We start from the raw sequence: 16292 nt of genomic DNA, 5'->3' as shown, positions 1-16292 counted from the left end.
CTAATTGCTGAAAACAACAAGAGAGGGAGGGAAAATAATGTAAGGACCACTCTCAGTTCCCCAAGGTAAGTATAATCATATCAACGAAAGAGTGTGACTTTTTTTGTTTTTGGAAGTGGAGCACAACAGTAGAATCCAAATAGGTTCTTAATAAAGCCCTCACTCACCAAACTAGTTGGTGACATGCTTCATCATCGGGCCCCACCAGGAGAGGCCGAGTGCTTCAAAGTCAGAATTACTGCAGAGCTGGTAGTGAGTGTTCAGTGAAGAGTGAAAGGGATTATAAATGTCTTGGTTGTGTCAAAAAATACATTTTATTAGAAGCAAAGTGTAGGACATTAAAGCTGAATAAATTGTTCAGCAAAGGCCACTTGGGAGTGGTCAACATGTTTCTGCCTATGTGTTGTAGTTTAACAGGCATTCGTCAGGACCAGGAAGGACATGTAAGCCTCGGCGGTATGGGTGCTCTAAGGCCCACCCTAACCAGAGGTTATGAATGCGAAATTTTTTTAAAACAGTATAGATCTGGTGTCCCTCGTGTTTGAGAGGAACCGAGTTTATTATGGGGTGTAATCACTAATTACACCATGGATCTCGGGAGGGGGGTGGTAGCAACAATGGCACACCACCTGCACTGCTAGGCACCCGCTTGCTACCTGCATTATCCCTCAATGACGGACCCCGATTGTGATGCTAATTGACCGGAACGTGAAAGTATGCATCTTGAAGATACAGCGAACACATCCAATCTCCCTGCCTGAAATGTGAATATATTTGATGGAGAGCTACCATGTGAAACTTCTCCTTTCTGATTGATTTGTTGAGTGTTCGCAGGTCCAGAATGGGTCTGTATTCTGCTTTTCGACTAGGGGTGGGCGTAGTACTCCGCTGCTTCCACGGAGTGTGCGTAGTGTTGCCTACTTCGCGATTCACAAAGTAGGCGTAGTAGGCAACACTACGCACACACCATGGAGGAGCGAAGTTGCCTGCCATCCGCCTCCCTCCAGCCCTCTTCTAAATTTTTAAACATTCTAGAACTAGAAAACGACTTACCAGCGATGCAGCGTCCCGGGGCTCCCTCTTCTTGCGAGAAATGCGCATGCGCGGGTGCCCGCGCATGCTCATTTGTGAGGAAGAAGTCAGGAAGATACCAGGAAGAGGGAGCCCCGGGACGCCGCATCGCAGGTAAGTCGTTTTCTAGTCTTAGAATGTTTAAAAATTATATTAAGGGCATTTAGAAGAGGGCGGGAGGGAGGCGGGCGGCGCGTAGTGGGGCTACGCGAAGTGTGTGGGTGCGCGTAGATTCCCCCCCACTTCGTGGTGCTTAGCGTAGCCCCACTACACCCAGGGTCATTTTCGACCCTTCTTCTTTACCAAGCAGTATCTTGAGTAAACACCTCTCCCTCTTTGAGATATTGGCACGTTCTCGATGGCTGACTTTCAGAGAAGGACAGCAACTTCGTTCTGTAAGATTTTCAGATGGTGACATGATGATGGAACCAGAGGGATTGAGGGAGGGTGGCGTCGCGTCGAAAAAGTAGAGAGTACCCATTCTGCAGCGCAGGTAACACCTACTGGTCCTTTGTGTTAGCTCGCCACTCTTCGAGATGATTTGCAATACTTCCCCCCCACTGGAGTGGTGAACGGCGACGGGGGAAGTGGGTACTCATTTTTTGGTCTGCGTCTTGGCGGAGGTGTTAGCCTGATGCTGGTTTTCTCTTCCTCTGGAGAAACGCCTGCCCTGATACTGAGATCTTGTCTGACCATGCTGACCCTGATTTTTCTGCCAATGAGGAGTTTGAACCCTCTGCTGAAAGGATCGCTGATTGAAAGGCCTGAATCGTTTACGGAATTCCTTATTTTTTTAGAGACCCACTGCCTTTAGTGAGTCCAGCTCGGTTTTCATCCGGGACATTTCTTCATCCGGGTGAGCCCCGAGCAGAGAAGATCCGGAGAAGGAAAGATTCAGGATGCGTGACTGCTCTCCTGGCTTGAGCGCTGTGAGTCAGAGCCAAGATGTTCTTCTAGCACATATCCCATGCGCATAGGCATGAGCCGAAAGAGTAGCCCCATCAGCTGCAGGGCTGACAACTTGGTTAGACACCAAGCTGCCTTCCTGCAAGATCTCTTCACAGTCCTTGCGGTCTTCGTGTGGCAACTTCTCTTTGAATCTCTGCAGGGAGTCCCACAGAGACCTGTAATTGAGAGCCAATGCATTGGAGACCTTCCACCTAGAGGCTGAACTGCCACAAACCTTCCTTCCCCACGAACCTGCGTTTTACTCTCCTTGTCTGGTGAAACAGTAGAGGAGGAAGCAATAGCATGTCTTTTTTGCTGCAGCAATTACCACAGAATCTGGAGAAGAATCAGATCTAAGGAAGAGTGGATCGTCTTCTGATGAGCGGTACTTCTTCAAAATTCTAGCTGGCGCGGTCTTAACTGTCGCCGCGTGAGAACAATGTCCATCACTGGCTTTATGAGGCCCGGTGCCAATGGTAGCAGAGGTCTAGATGCTGTCCTTTTGTGTGTTGTCCCAAAAATCACAGAGGACTTACTCTGACGAGTCGGCATAGGAATGCCTAGCTTTGTTGCCCCTCTGCCAAGAATGTCCTGAAAAGTGGAAACATCATCCACCCGAGAGACCCCCGACGGTGGACTGTCAGTAAGGGTAGGCGAGTAGTCTCTGTGGGACGTACAAGTGGAAGAGGAGGACGGAGTTGGAGATCTGTGTCTTCTCCTCCTGCTTCCAGATCTAAACCTCTTTTTGTGCGAATGTGCAGGAGTGCAGCTGCAAGGTCTGGCTCTTGAAAGAGTACGTTCCCTATCCACAGCCTGTACCAGACGAGCCAACGGATATCTGTGAAGAGGATTTGAGTAAAGCTGCACCCCTGTGGCTGTGGCCGTGGCCCAGTGATGTAAAGGCCTGTTCCATCGCGGTGACAGATGGATGGAAGGTGATCTGTGCCTCTCTGGCCCTTCAGGAGACTGTGTAGGGGGAGGAGAGTTCACCTCTTCTTGTACAGGTCTGGTTGGAGAAATTTGGTGTCCTCTGGACACTGGACAGCCGGAAACCTTGACGTTGAACCTCTGTGAGAGCTTGGAGAATCTGTTCTAAACGTCTGTGGAGGTGACGAGGACAGGCTTACTGGATGTGAGGCCTTTTTAGACTGGTGGCTCTACGTTGATCTGGAATGCCTCTGCACAGATTGTTTTCTCAAACGCCTGCCTCGTCGTTGACTTTCTCCTCTTGGATGGAGAGCTCAATCTTGTAGTCGACCGGCCTCTTGATGTCGAACGTCTACATGACGCCGATGGAGTACCGTGTTTCGACGTAAGCTGCCTTTGCTCTGAAGACCGGTGTCTCGATGTCAAACGGCGGTGTGCTGCCATTGATGGAGATCTCTACTTCGACGTCGAAGATCTTTGCTCTGACCTCAACGGTGATTTTTGCCTCAACGTTGACAATGGAGTATAGTGTATTGACGTCGAAGATCTTTGGGCTGGCTTCGACGGGGACTTCTGCCTCAACGTCGAAGATGGTGTCCTGTGCCTCGACGTCGAAGATCTTTGGACTGATCTCGACAGAGACCTGTGTCTCGACGTCAATCGCCGTTGACGAGGCAACGACGGAGTGATATGTGTCGACATCAATCGCCTAGCCGGTGTCGACGGAGACTTGTCCCTCAAGGTTGATCGTTGCCTGGTTGACGTCAACGGAGGACCTGTTACCTTCGTTGACGTTGATCTCGTTGTTGATTTTTGAGAATGATGCGTCGGCATCACCGTAGTCTTCGATGCCGATTTCTTCGTCATTGGCAGCTTCGACGTCGATCTAGACGCCAATGGAGAACAGATCGGGACCTTGCCTCTCCACGTCGACCGAGTTCTCTTTTTCTGCTGCCTCACAGGGGACCTACCTCTTTCATAGAGGCCCTAAAGCCGAATTCTATCCCTGTCTTTGATGGTTCTTCACGACAACTTCTTACAATGATGGCAGTTGGTAGAAGAGTGAGAATCAGGGAGGCAAATAATACACACAGGATGTGTCTGATCTGCCCTTCTACTTGCACAGGCAGGGCAAGGATCAAATAAATAAGGCATTTCTGGAACTCAGAAAAGGTATCACTCTCACTCCAAGCCACTCTCACTCTCACTATAAAGGTATCACTCTCACTCTAAGGTAAAAAGACGTCAAGTCAAAGTACAACTAGAAAATTATCAGATATTTTTTGACAAAGTCAAAAAAAGGAAGAGCTGTGAATCCAGGGTCCTGACTGAAGGGGCCGGAAAGAACAACTGACCTAACTGTCAACCCTGAGGAATGATGGGAAACTAGGGGTCATGGCTGCCTTAAAGGCACGGTGACAGTTTTTGTGTGAAAATGCTATCAATTTCTAAGCTATTGGTTTACAATGCAGCCTGTGGGCTAACAATATCTACTTTATTTGCAGTTTTCTCTTCATGGGTTTTACTCATTACAAACAGAGTTTGAGTGCTACTTGCCCTCTTGTGTTTTTATACATTTGCAAATACAGTTTTTATGTGTGTTTTTACATTGTTTAGCCTCCTAGATGGGAGCTGCATTGGTATGAGAAAAAAGTATATATATATATATACACATATATATAGAGAGCTGTATATATATATATATATGTTTTCCATAAATCATTTTTTTATTATTTCTGGGGTGTCTTGTTATACACACTAAAACAGTGCAAAGTATCAATATGTGGGTATGCCCACTCAAAAGGTCAAATTGAGAATATTAAAACATAATAGCACTATTAGATGCAGGAAACAGACCACAAGATTAACAAAACATTTCTTAGTGCGACCATAAAGCTGAAGAATTCACATGGACAGCCCTCAAACACCCATTTATACCGAATCACATTAGTGACGTGTCCAAATTCCGTTTTATCAAGGAGCAGAAGTGTGTATTCAAATCAAGTCCGATAAATGTGGACTCAACAATGACATTCCGTGGACTACGCTATGAATAATACATCGTTCCATGATGTGTGTTATTTTTGCTAACTCAATCTGAACCATGATCTCTGCAATCTCTAATAAATCTATTTGAGCCACTCAATTTGAAAGGATAAAGACATGTTCGTTGCCTGCACAGGTTACCACATAGTTTGCCCCTTAAAAACTTTAAAAAGGAAAACTTTCTTTCTGAAACTCTGTGCTCTACTCCAAAAAAAGCACAAAAAAATTACAGAAGCATGTGCTTTCTTTCCACATCAGGTTACTAGAAACCACAAGTCCCAGTATGCCACAAATCAAAAAGAGAAGTAAATTACAATAGGTTGCATCTTTTTGACCAATCATTGGTTTCCACTAGAAAGTCTGATAATGCAATACTCATTATTCTCGACATGAGCAGGTTTTGTGTGGATAGCCAAGAGTAAAGAGACAATATTGCCGCTAGACTACAACTCCCATCACTCGTACTACGAACTGGTAGTTCTGGGACAAATAAATAATTTTGAACTACAATTCCCATCATATGCACGGCCAGATGGTATTTCTGTGGTAAGTAACGTCATCTTTGTGCGCACACAGAGGAATAATGCGCCTCACCTGGGTATAGATTTATTTTAAAAGCGGATCTGCCCACTGGTTGTTACCTCCACATACAGCTCAGTGGGAGCCTGAAGCAACGACGGACAGGTAAATGTAAATGTAAATGTAAATGTAAATGTAAAGGTAAAGGGCCAGTCTAATTTGACTTTTTTAACTCGACTTCTGTACTACGGCTAAACGTTATTTGATCTAGCCCACTAGCAATAGTAACAAATTGCTCTGACATTCGCTCAGTTACAAGTTTCAACTGACAAACGGCAGTTATTCTTTAAAACTGTTTATTTGCACTATTTTTAGTGTGGATAACAAGAGATACCTATTAAAACTCGTTTCTCTTGCGATCCATTTTTAATGTCAATCTCACTTTTCATGCACTGCGCTCATCACCCTCACATATTTGTTATTTCGCATCTGTGACATTGCAGAGAGCTTTCTCTCTTTAGTTTCTTCACTACATCCACTTTAAAACATCCATGAGCTCCATTCTCAGTATAAGAAGGTTGTAGCCCTTGGTTACATGAGTGTGTGTCCAGAAGGAGACCCAGATGATAACGCATGTCACTTCGGTGAGTGATGGGAATCAGTCCTTTTTAAAGGATTTTCTTCTTTAAGGGCTTCCTTATTTAGGTTTGTCCTTCCTCTGTCTATAGCACCACCGATTTTTAGGTCTTCAGCCATAGCATTAGCCTTGTTTGACTCAGTAGACCCGCAGATTTTTTCATGGTTTTGTAAGCTATCTTCAGGGAATATATCCGCACCAGTCTTTAACGTTCCCTGAGACCCTCCTTTCTCATTTAGTTGTTTATGATGCCCCCAAACTAGCTTCAAAAAAATCTCGGCGACGATGTTTGCCGACGATAGGCTCTTGGTAGCTAAATCCCCCATGGGGCTTCAAAGAGTTTTGGATAAATTTCAAATGTTCTGTGAGGATAGAGGACTTGAGATCAACCTGCAGAAACAAAATTCATGGTTTTCAACAAACCCAAGAGCACTCGTCCAAACCCTTTACTAAATAATGTACCTTTAGAAAGAGTAACATCATTTATGTATCTAGGCATCACAATCACTGAGACAATGGATTGGGGGGCACACATAGGGAAACCAACACTAAAACTAGCTCAGTCTACAGGGGGAATTTTGAAGGTTTATAATAATTCTAATAAAAGCGCTGTCAGCCCGGCACTGGAAATCTATAAGGTCCAGGCCTGTGGGGGTGCATTGTATGGAGCGGAATTGTGGGGACACTGTAGGCCCAAGTCACTACTGCAGATAGAGAATCAATACATCAGGAACCTCTTTAATTTACAGCACAGCACCCCTCTAGCCCCTTTCCGTTTAGATCTGGGTTTCATGGAACTGGAGGCAGTGTTATGCCTTAGACCCCTCTTATATTGGCGTCGTTTATGGTCGACCCCTGAACTTATAACCTACAGAGAGGAACTGTCTGAAGTTCTAGAAATTAGGGGTGCTGCTAGGCTTCCTTGGTTCTCCCACATTAAACATCTATTAGTTGGTATGCGTTTGGGGGAATTCTGGTCTGACCCGGAGGTAGCTTGTTTCCAAGTTTCTAAAAAACAACTAAAAATTACTTACAAGAACTATAGAATGGGCTTGTTACATTCTAATTCCAACTTATGTAAAACAACCCTAACCTTCCTGGAAATCAAGGACAGTCCCGTCTTAGAAAGAGTTCTTGACTTAATTAAACCTCCAGCAGCTAGAAAACTGTATCTGCAGTTTAGATTTGGAGTTCTACCCCTGCGTTGTTTGACCTCCAAATGGAAACCGCAAAACGAGTCCAGGTGTGACCATCCTGGGGAATCCGAGCTCCATGTCTTTTTTGCATACCCGGGGTATAGCAAAACGAGAAGTAGATGGTTAGCCCAGACATGTAGAAACCTAGGCAGGGGGAACTGTGTTGAAATATTCAGGATACTGAAATGTGACCCTAGCACCCCAATTGTCTATTCTGAGGCTGGGTTTCTGTTCTCAATGTGGTGCACAAGAAGGATCTTTCTTAAATCTCCAAATGTCTTGGCAGCTAAGAATTAGCTATTGTTCCTCCATTCTTACTATCTGGTTCTGGGTGGATGGAAAAGTCTAACAAGGGGGCAACTAAAAGCTAATAATTTTTGATTAATGCACCAGGCACTTTGAAATTAAATCTCATGCTGCTATGTAAAGATTTTGGGAGGAAGATACAACTTTGATTCTATTTTTTTTTAACTAACACGTTTTATCTATTTTTAAATTGTATATACCTCATGGTTTCTTCTCTTTTAATGTTTTTTTAAAACAATTTGCTGACATTTTTTAAAAATAATATGCTGTAAAATCTTGCACTTTTTGGGCCATGTTGGCCGTAATAAAGGTTTTTTTGACTTGACTTGAGTAAGCATATCCGGGCAGTATATGAAGGCAGAAAGTGCCTGTCCCCTCCGCACGTGTAACACAATATACCAAAGCATTCAACGTAAAGGTATAAGAAAAGAGACTATAAAAATTCTATATCCATCTCCACCCGTTAGTTGATACAGATACAGCTTCAATGAAATGGATAGTGCACCCTTCTTCTCCCAAAATCAATACATTTCCACCCGGTTTGAGGGTCTGAATACTATCATATTGTGGCCCAAGGGCAAAATGTTTAGTGCCTTCAGAGTTCAGTAAATACAACACTCTGCCATTGGTGGAACAGAAACTCAGCGTCCGGTCGCCTCTTGTAGCAGATACATATATGTGTGATTCATACCTTACCACCACGTGTAGTCCGGACCGTGCTGCCGTACGTTATCGTCGAGTTGCTGCCCAGTCACAAGTCGTCCAAGCACCTACTTTCGTTCATAAGTAGGACAGACAGCTTACATTCCCGGCCGTAGTATCACGTGACCTTCTCTACTACTACTAGTGCAATGTACTTAGTGTGTTATGTTATGTTATATTAATTTGTAAAGCGCGCCGCTGCCACAGCAAAGCGGCGTCCCGGCGCTATGTTGGACAGAATAACATAACCAAATGGAGATATCAGACAGCGCTAAAGAGACAGATTAGACTAGTGGGAACAAAAAGGTTTTGACAGCTCTTCTGAGAGACAGCAGATCCGGTATGGCACGAATATCAACGGGTAAAGTGTTCCAAAGACTCGCTGCCAGGACACCAAAGGAGCGGCCACCAACTCTGGCTTTCCTGAAGCAAGGAACACAGGCCAGAAATTGACCCGTCGAACGTAAAACTCTAGAAGGAATGTAGTAGGAAATCGCCTGTGCAAGAATGGGGGGAGATGAAGCCTTTAAGATCTTAAATACCAGGCACAAGGCTTTGAACTTGATCCTCTGCCCGACGGGCAGCCAATGTAGGTCATAGATGGTACGCCTGGCAGAACAAAATTTAGGCAGGCCTACCAGCATTCTGGTAGCCACGTTTTGCGCACGCTGGAGGCGTGTAAGTTCAGCTTGGTTAACGCCCAAAAGAAGCGAGCTGGCGTAATCTAATCTGGAGAGCACCGTAGCTTGGACGATGAGTTGCCTGGTAGGGGCATCAAAAAATTTAAAAATGGGTCTAAGGCTCTGAAGAACACCAAAGCAGGTACCAGCAACTCTTTTAGTATGAGGAATAAAAGATAAGTTGGAATCAAGCCAGACCCCAAGGTTCTTTGCCTCTGTCACAGGAATTGGGGCTTGGCCTAGCTCCGGTGGCCACCAACGGTCTCCCCAGAGATGAACCTGTTTGCCCAGAACTAAGACCTCTGTCTTCGCTGCATTAAGTTGGAGACAGTTGTCCGTCATCCAACTTGCCACCTCCTTTAGGGCAGTCTGGAATTTAGGGGCATCGACCGCAGAGTCCCCATTTAGTGCAACCGCTAGCTGGGTGTCGTCAGCGTACAACACCATAGTTAGACCCCCATCTCTTGGCGACGGCAGCTAGCGGCTGCACATACAGCGGGCAGGAGTGTTTCAACGGCATTGTCCATTGCTGTAGGTGAAACATATTTCCCATCAGTCCATAGTGAGAATAACATAAGGATACCTTCCCATCCAATCTCAACTCACTCTGAATCTTGATGCTGTTCAGTACGCTGTTGCTCTTTGCTCCTGCTGGATATTTTCTTAAGGATGTCTTGTGTCGCCTTCGGTGTCTGGAGGATTGTAGAACGTCCATCACATGTTACCTTTAGCCTAGCTGGGTAGAGCATTGCATAGTCAATACCCAGTTCAAGAAGTTTCTATTTCGCAGTGTTGAAGTCCTTACATGCTAGTTGGACTGAGATTGTAAAATCTGGGTAAAATACCAGCGTGTTGCCCTGGTAGTTGATTTGCTGCTTCTCTTGCCATCCTCAATATTGCGTCACGATCCCTATAATTGAGGACACGGGCGACAATGGGCCTTGGAGTGGCGCCTGGTGGCGGTCTTGGTGCCAGGGATCTGTGGGCACGCTCCACTATCAGTACTGTCGAAGAGTTATTAGAGCCAAATACTTCGCAAAGCATGTCCTCTACATAGGTCTCCATTGACCCGGTGTTTGTGGACTCGGGGACCCCTACAATTCTGATGTTATTACGACTGGACCTTGCTTCCAAATCCTCCGCCTTGTTTTTAATTACCTCCAGTGATTTCGCCATGTCTGCACACTTACTCACCTTAGCATGTGATTCGTCCTCAACTGCAGTTATCTGAGTCTCGGCCTCATCCAGACATTCTCCCTGTTTATCTAGTTTGGCCGACATGTTTTCAACCCGTTGAGCAAGGGAGTCTAGTTTCCCATTGAGATCTTGTAGACTTTGTTGTATGGCTTAAAGAACATTTTCCATGACGTTACCCTTTGCTGTCTCTGCTTCCAGCTCAGAGTCAGAATGCGCAGTTGCGCCTTTGGTCTGCCGTTTCGTTTCAAATGTCAATTTTGATTGCTGTCTATCCGGCTTACCCATTTTTACTCTAATCAACACTGCAGATGGGTATAGTCTGTGACGTATATGACTTCGGAATTAGTGTAGCACTTCATGGTTGCGGCTTACCCCGGAGTATTGCGTCCGCAGGCTTTAGCCCGTCAACAGTTCTATAGTACCAATCCTACAGCATAGGGCACAGACAGCCGGTGGAAAAAGTGGCAGATAGCACACAGTATTTTGTGTTTGCAGGACCGCTCCGCCGGTACGTGGACGCAGAGCACCCAAAGGTTTCTCTATACACGCACCTTCACATTACTTGGACTCCATATGCTTCGCGACCCAGCCACAACCAGACCAGACCGGCAACCACAGCATTGTCGAGGAACGTGACGGCTTTGGTGCAGTTGGGACGATCGTTGCAGTGTATTACACAACACAGGCTACCTTCTGCAGTGTTATCAGGCAGTATTGATCGCAACATCCTTCATAACTTTGGACAAGTCTGCGCATTTACGGCAACATGCAACAGTTAGTAATGACGGACAGTGCCCCTAAGCATTGGCATGCACAGTTTGAGCTATCTCCCTTAACGAGGCTGCACTTCAGTAGGGCATTGCCGCTAGTATATTTCACGCGGTACAACCGCAATATTTGCCAGCATTACATACTCATTCACAAAGAGGATAAAATACAGCTAAGTTCACCGGCGATGAGCAGGCTTAACAATATTTCAGTGCGGAGCTGTTATTTTTGCGGATTTAGGAACAAGGGAATTTTACAGTCGGATGCAGAAGGTGTCCTCCGTCAACCCGCCGTTACGGCGGTCTGCCATTTTGTGGAGGTATGCCGTTCTGCTTGCGGATTAAACCTTTCGATGCACTTGTCAATATTCACCGGGCACTCCAGTGGGGAATATATTCAGCCGTTTCCCTGGGGATTTATTAGCAAGCAAGATTTACCGCATTTGCGCTCCGTGGTCCGCACTCGTTCCGAGTTGCCACAGCCTCAGGGTGCCACCATCTTGTGCGCTCCGGACCTCACCAGTCGCTGTACTTGCAAATGTGTTTTTCCGGCTCCAGCAGCGAGTTACAGGTCATCCGTTGTATACATCTTGGGGACAGACTGTTCCGATTGACATAAATGTCAACAACAGTCCATTTGGGATCCGCAATGAGGGTTTTATCGCCAGTTATTGTACCTGACCGGCAGAGCCGTCTCAATAGGCAGCCATACCGCAGCGCGCCCTCTAGTGCCCCCCACGACTTTTTTATTTTAGAGTCAACTAATAAGCACTAATGTATTATTTTGACAAGGTTTGCTGTATTTAATTTAAAATGGGAATGGAGTCTTTCGACAGATTTGTGGTCCTGGGCAGAATCAGTAATGTCTGTGGCAAGCCCCACCTCTACAGGCCCTCCAAGGCCCTGGTTTCTTGTGAAATCGACAGATAACGGTCAGTGCACCTTTGAGGTTAAAAGAAAACTGTTTAAAAATATTTGGATATTATTTTCTCCAACTACTTCCTGTAGTAGGATGCAATGAGGGTTTAAATAGGTTGTTCGCCTTCCTCCTGGTAATTCCAGGAACGATGTTTACAAGTTGAACCAGCTTGTACATTTTACTGTTCTTTCACACTGCGTCAGGTCTTAAGGGAAAAAAGAGAAGCTTAAGGAACATAATTTACTGCCTTTTGACTCGGACATCATTGAGCTTTGTGTGCTCACTCACATCACCTTATGTGTAAAACTGTTTTCAAGCAATCCGTTTGTTCTAGTGTTTGCATTTCAGACATTTTGAACACAAACACATACCAGCCTTACAAATAATTATCCCGTCTCTCAAAAGCACTATCAGTAAATTCTTTCAGATCCGACTGCCCTAAATCAGCAGGGGACACGCTTTAGAGTTTTTGCATCAATGGCGCTGCCGTGAGGACCTTGATAAAGTTAAGGGGCAATTCATACTTGGTGTGCGTGATAATTGTTCGTCATTGTTTCCCTTTAGTGCGCGCTCTTAGTCTCCTCATGCGCTGCATAAAGACCGAAGCTGCGCGGGCGCCCTCGTTCGCACCTTAGAGGGAACATAGCAAATGACCCTTTGCCTAATTCCAAATTTTGTCAACTTTTCAGAAATGTATAGCTTTCCAGGATCCATCATTGCTCTCATACCCATTTGTACCATTAACTGGAAGGAGGTTAAAAGCACAAAAAATAGCAAAAGTAGGCTATGTCCCAAAAAATGCCAAACTGTGTAAACATTTTTCGTTTTCTGACAAAAGTCTGCTTGTCCCTGAAAGCTGGGAAGATGGTGATTTCAGCATCACAGCCCCTTTGTTGATACCATTTGCAGGGAAAAAACCAGAAACGTTCACCTGTAGCCCTTTTTTCCCATTTTTCTTCAAAAATACAAAATGTAGCTGTATTTTGGCTATTTTCTGCATCCCCTCCAGGTGAATCCACAAACCCTGGGTACTTTGGCATTCCTGGGATGTTGGAAGAAAAGGGCGCAAGTTTGGCGTGGATACCTTATGGGGTCAAAAAGTTACAGGGGCCTAAGCGCAAACTACCCCAAATAGCCAAAAAAGGCTTACCACAGGGGTGGGGAGGAAGGCCTAGCAGCAAAAGGGTTAAATAAATGTATGAATAATGCAAGGAGCGGTCTATATTTAGAACAAATTTAGACAAAAGGTCAGTATTAGCACTATTTACATTTAATGTGAACGTAACCCGAAAGATTGGGGGAAATCCGCTGCTATCCCCATTAACAGATAAAGCGACTACAATGCGTGATAAGGCTCGTGAATTTGAGAAGGGCAGTGATCTGTATCCAGATGGGACTTTTCTGACACTACAACAAATGTGCGGTACACAACCACCTACAGCATCAGATATGCTACTTTATTATCAGATTAGGGTGGCATGTCTAGCCAGATACACAACTTTCCCAGAAGAGCCCCCGGCGCTACCTGCGTTAGAAAATATTCTGTCCAGGCCTTTTCCCCGTAAACTAATAATGCGCATCTATAGTATAACACAAGGAGAATCTCATATACTTGTTCCTATGACTATGGCGGGATGGGAGAGGAACACTAACCTTGTCATCTCAGACAAACAGTGGCAATATTGCTGCTCCAATTAGAAAACCTCTCACCAAATTATAGATTGAGACTCATCCATTTAAATTTTTTGCACAGACTATATCGTATACAGTCTCAGCTACATTGAATGGGTATACATCTGGACACTAGATGGTGGAGGTGTGGGGCGCAGAATGCTTCGTTTATACATTTATCATGGGACTGTTGGCCGATCAAACAGTTTTGGATGGAGGTTTCAGTTATATTGGACACATTACTAATTGGTAGTTGACGGTTTCGCTATTGATGGCTCTTTTGGGTTTTGTAGCACACGTGCCGAAGAACACTCGTAAACTCACGGCCATGTTGCTTTTACTGGCTAAGCGACAAGTGGCAATGCACTGGAAAAAGCAGCAGCCCCCCACGATAGCAGCATGGCTCAACACAGTGGTTTATTGTAAAGACCAGCTATCCAACTATTGGGAGCTAATGCCTAGTAGATCTAGATCGGTGGATATATGGGGTCCTTTTGTGACTTGGTTGGGAGCAGGTGGGTCTGACCTCCGTGGTGGCCAACTAACGTGAGATGCTGGAGGCCGTCATGGTATGGGTGTATACACGGACACACATTGACACCAAGGAGTAGATGCAGAACACGGGGCAGAGGTACGTGCGTAGTAAAGGTTTAATGGCGACGCTGGAGTGGGAGAAGGGACCGAGATCATGATGAGATACGTGACACAAGGAGAAGTGCAGGGACGCTTGGGGAGAGGCAGGGAGAGGTGGGGTGGGGGGGGGAGTGTGGGTATTGTAAGTTAGTTCATTTGGGATGTGTATTAAATTTTAATATACTAAGATTGATGGTTGACGTTCAAGTTCGGGCATTTATATAGCGCACTACTCACCCAGAGGGTCTCAAGGCGCTTGGGAAGGGGTTCATTATTTGTCGAATAGCCAGGTTTTAAGTTCTTTTCTGAAGGAGATGTGGTTTTGAGTAAGGCGGAGGCGAGTGGGGAGTGAGTTCCAGGTCTTGGCCGCCAGGAAGGAGAAGGATCTTCCTCCCATGGTGGATTTTCGGATGCGCAGGACTGCGGCGAGGGCTTGATTGGACGATCTTAGCGGGTGGGTTTGTAGAAGGACAGTCGAGTGTTGAGGCATTCGGGTCCTAGATTGCAGAGGGCCTTGTGTGCGTGGGTGAGAAGACGGAATGTAATTCTTTTGTTGACGGGAAGCCAGTGGAGGTCTTTTAGGTGTCCGGTGATGTGATCTTGGCGAGGGATGTCCAATATGAGTCTCGCTGATGCGTTTTGGATGCGTTGGAGTTTTTTCTGTAATTTTGCTGTTACTATAATCCAGTCGACTCGTGACCAGTGCGTGGGTGACAGTCTTTCTTGTCTCGAGGGGGATCCAGCGGAACATCTTTTTGAGAATGCGAAGTACGTTGAAGCAGGAGGATGAGACTGCGTTGACTTGTCTGGACATCGAGAGAGAGGAGTCTAGGATGAAGCCAAGGTTACGTGCAAGGTCTGTGGGTGTGGGTGCTGTGCCCAGAGCGGAAGGCCACCAAGAGTCGTCCCAGGCAGAGGGGGAAGATCCTAGGATGAGCACCTCCGTTTTGTCTGAGTTGAGTTTTAGGCGGCTATGTTTCATCCATTCGGCTACATCTTTCATGCCTTCGTGAAGATTGGTTTTGGCGGTGTTGGGGTGTTTGGTGTGGGAAAGGATTAATTGGGTGTCATCGGCATAAGAGATGATATTGAGGTTGTGTTGGCGCGCGATGGATGCGAGTGGGCTCATGTAAACGTTGAAGAGGGTGGGACTGAGTGATGATCCTTGTGGTACTCCACAGATGACTTCAGTGGCCTCTGAGTTGAATGGGGGAAGTCGGACTCTCTGAGTTCTCCCAGCTAGGAACGAGGTGACCCAGTCCAAGGCATTTCCTTGTATGCCGATGTTGCTGAGGCGTTGTATGAGGGTGCTGTGGCAGACTGTGTCGAAAGCGGCTGAGAGGTCGAGTAGAATGAGGGCCGCTGTTTCTCCATTATCCAGTAGTGTTCGGATGTCGTCTGTTGCTGCAATGAGGGCGGTTTCGGTGCTGTGTTTGGCTCGAAATCCGGACTGAGAGGGATCGAGGGAGTTGTTGGATTCAAGGAAGGCGACGAGCTGGCTGTTGACGGCTTTCTCAATGACTTTGGCCGGGAATGGGAGGAGGGATGTGGGTCGGTAGTTTTTAAGTTCAGAGGGGTCTGCTGTGGGTTTCTTCAAAAGGGCGCTGAGTTCAGCGTGTTTCCAGCTTTCTGGGAAGGTGGCAGAGTTGAACGAGCAGTTGATGACATCACGGAGATGGGGTGCGATGATGGAGTCAGCTTTGTTGAAGATGTGGTGGGGGCAGGGGTCGGTTGGCGAGCCAGAGTGGATTGAGTTCATTAGGCTGATGGTGTCTTCAGTCGTGATTGGGTTCCAGGCGCTAAGGTTGTTAGTTGGCGGAGTAGGATCTGAGGGGGGTGGGGAGGGTTGATCGCTGGGAGTATTCTCGAAGCTGTTGTGGATGTCGGCAATTTTGTTGTAGAAGAAGGAGGATAACGCATCGCAGAGGTCTTGGGAGGGAGTGATGTCGTTAGTTGCTGCTGTGGGGTTGGTGAATTCTTTGACGATGTTGAAAAGTTCCTTGCTGTTGTGAGTGTTGTTGTCGAGACGATCCTTGAATGCTGATTTCTTGGCGGATCGAATCAGTTGGTGGT

General features: G+C 46.1%; 1 protein-coding gene and 1 pseudogene across 1 annotated transcript in view; both read right to left on the bottom strand.

Annotated features, from left to right (window-relative positions):
* Positions 1 to 16292, bottom strand: part of LOC147726190 (uncharacterized) — a 606971-nt gene that overhangs the window by 475587 nt on the left and 115092 nt on the right. The gene's annotated exons all lie outside the window — the stretch shown is intronic.
* Positions 1 to 16292, bottom strand: part of LOC147726191 (uncharacterized) — a 67790-nt pseudogene that overhangs the window by 21939 nt on the left and 29559 nt on the right.

Source organism: Lissotriton vulgaris, chromosome 3_1, assembly GCF_964263255.1.
Source record: "Lissotriton vulgaris chromosome 3_1, aLisVul1.2, whole genome shotgun sequence".
NCBI classification, from domain to species: Eukaryota; Metazoa; Chordata; class Amphibia; order Caudata; family Salamandridae; genus Lissotriton; species Lissotriton vulgaris.
The sequence above is the reverse complement of the archived record's forward strand: the minus strand, read 5'-3'. Positions and strand labels throughout refer to the sequence as shown.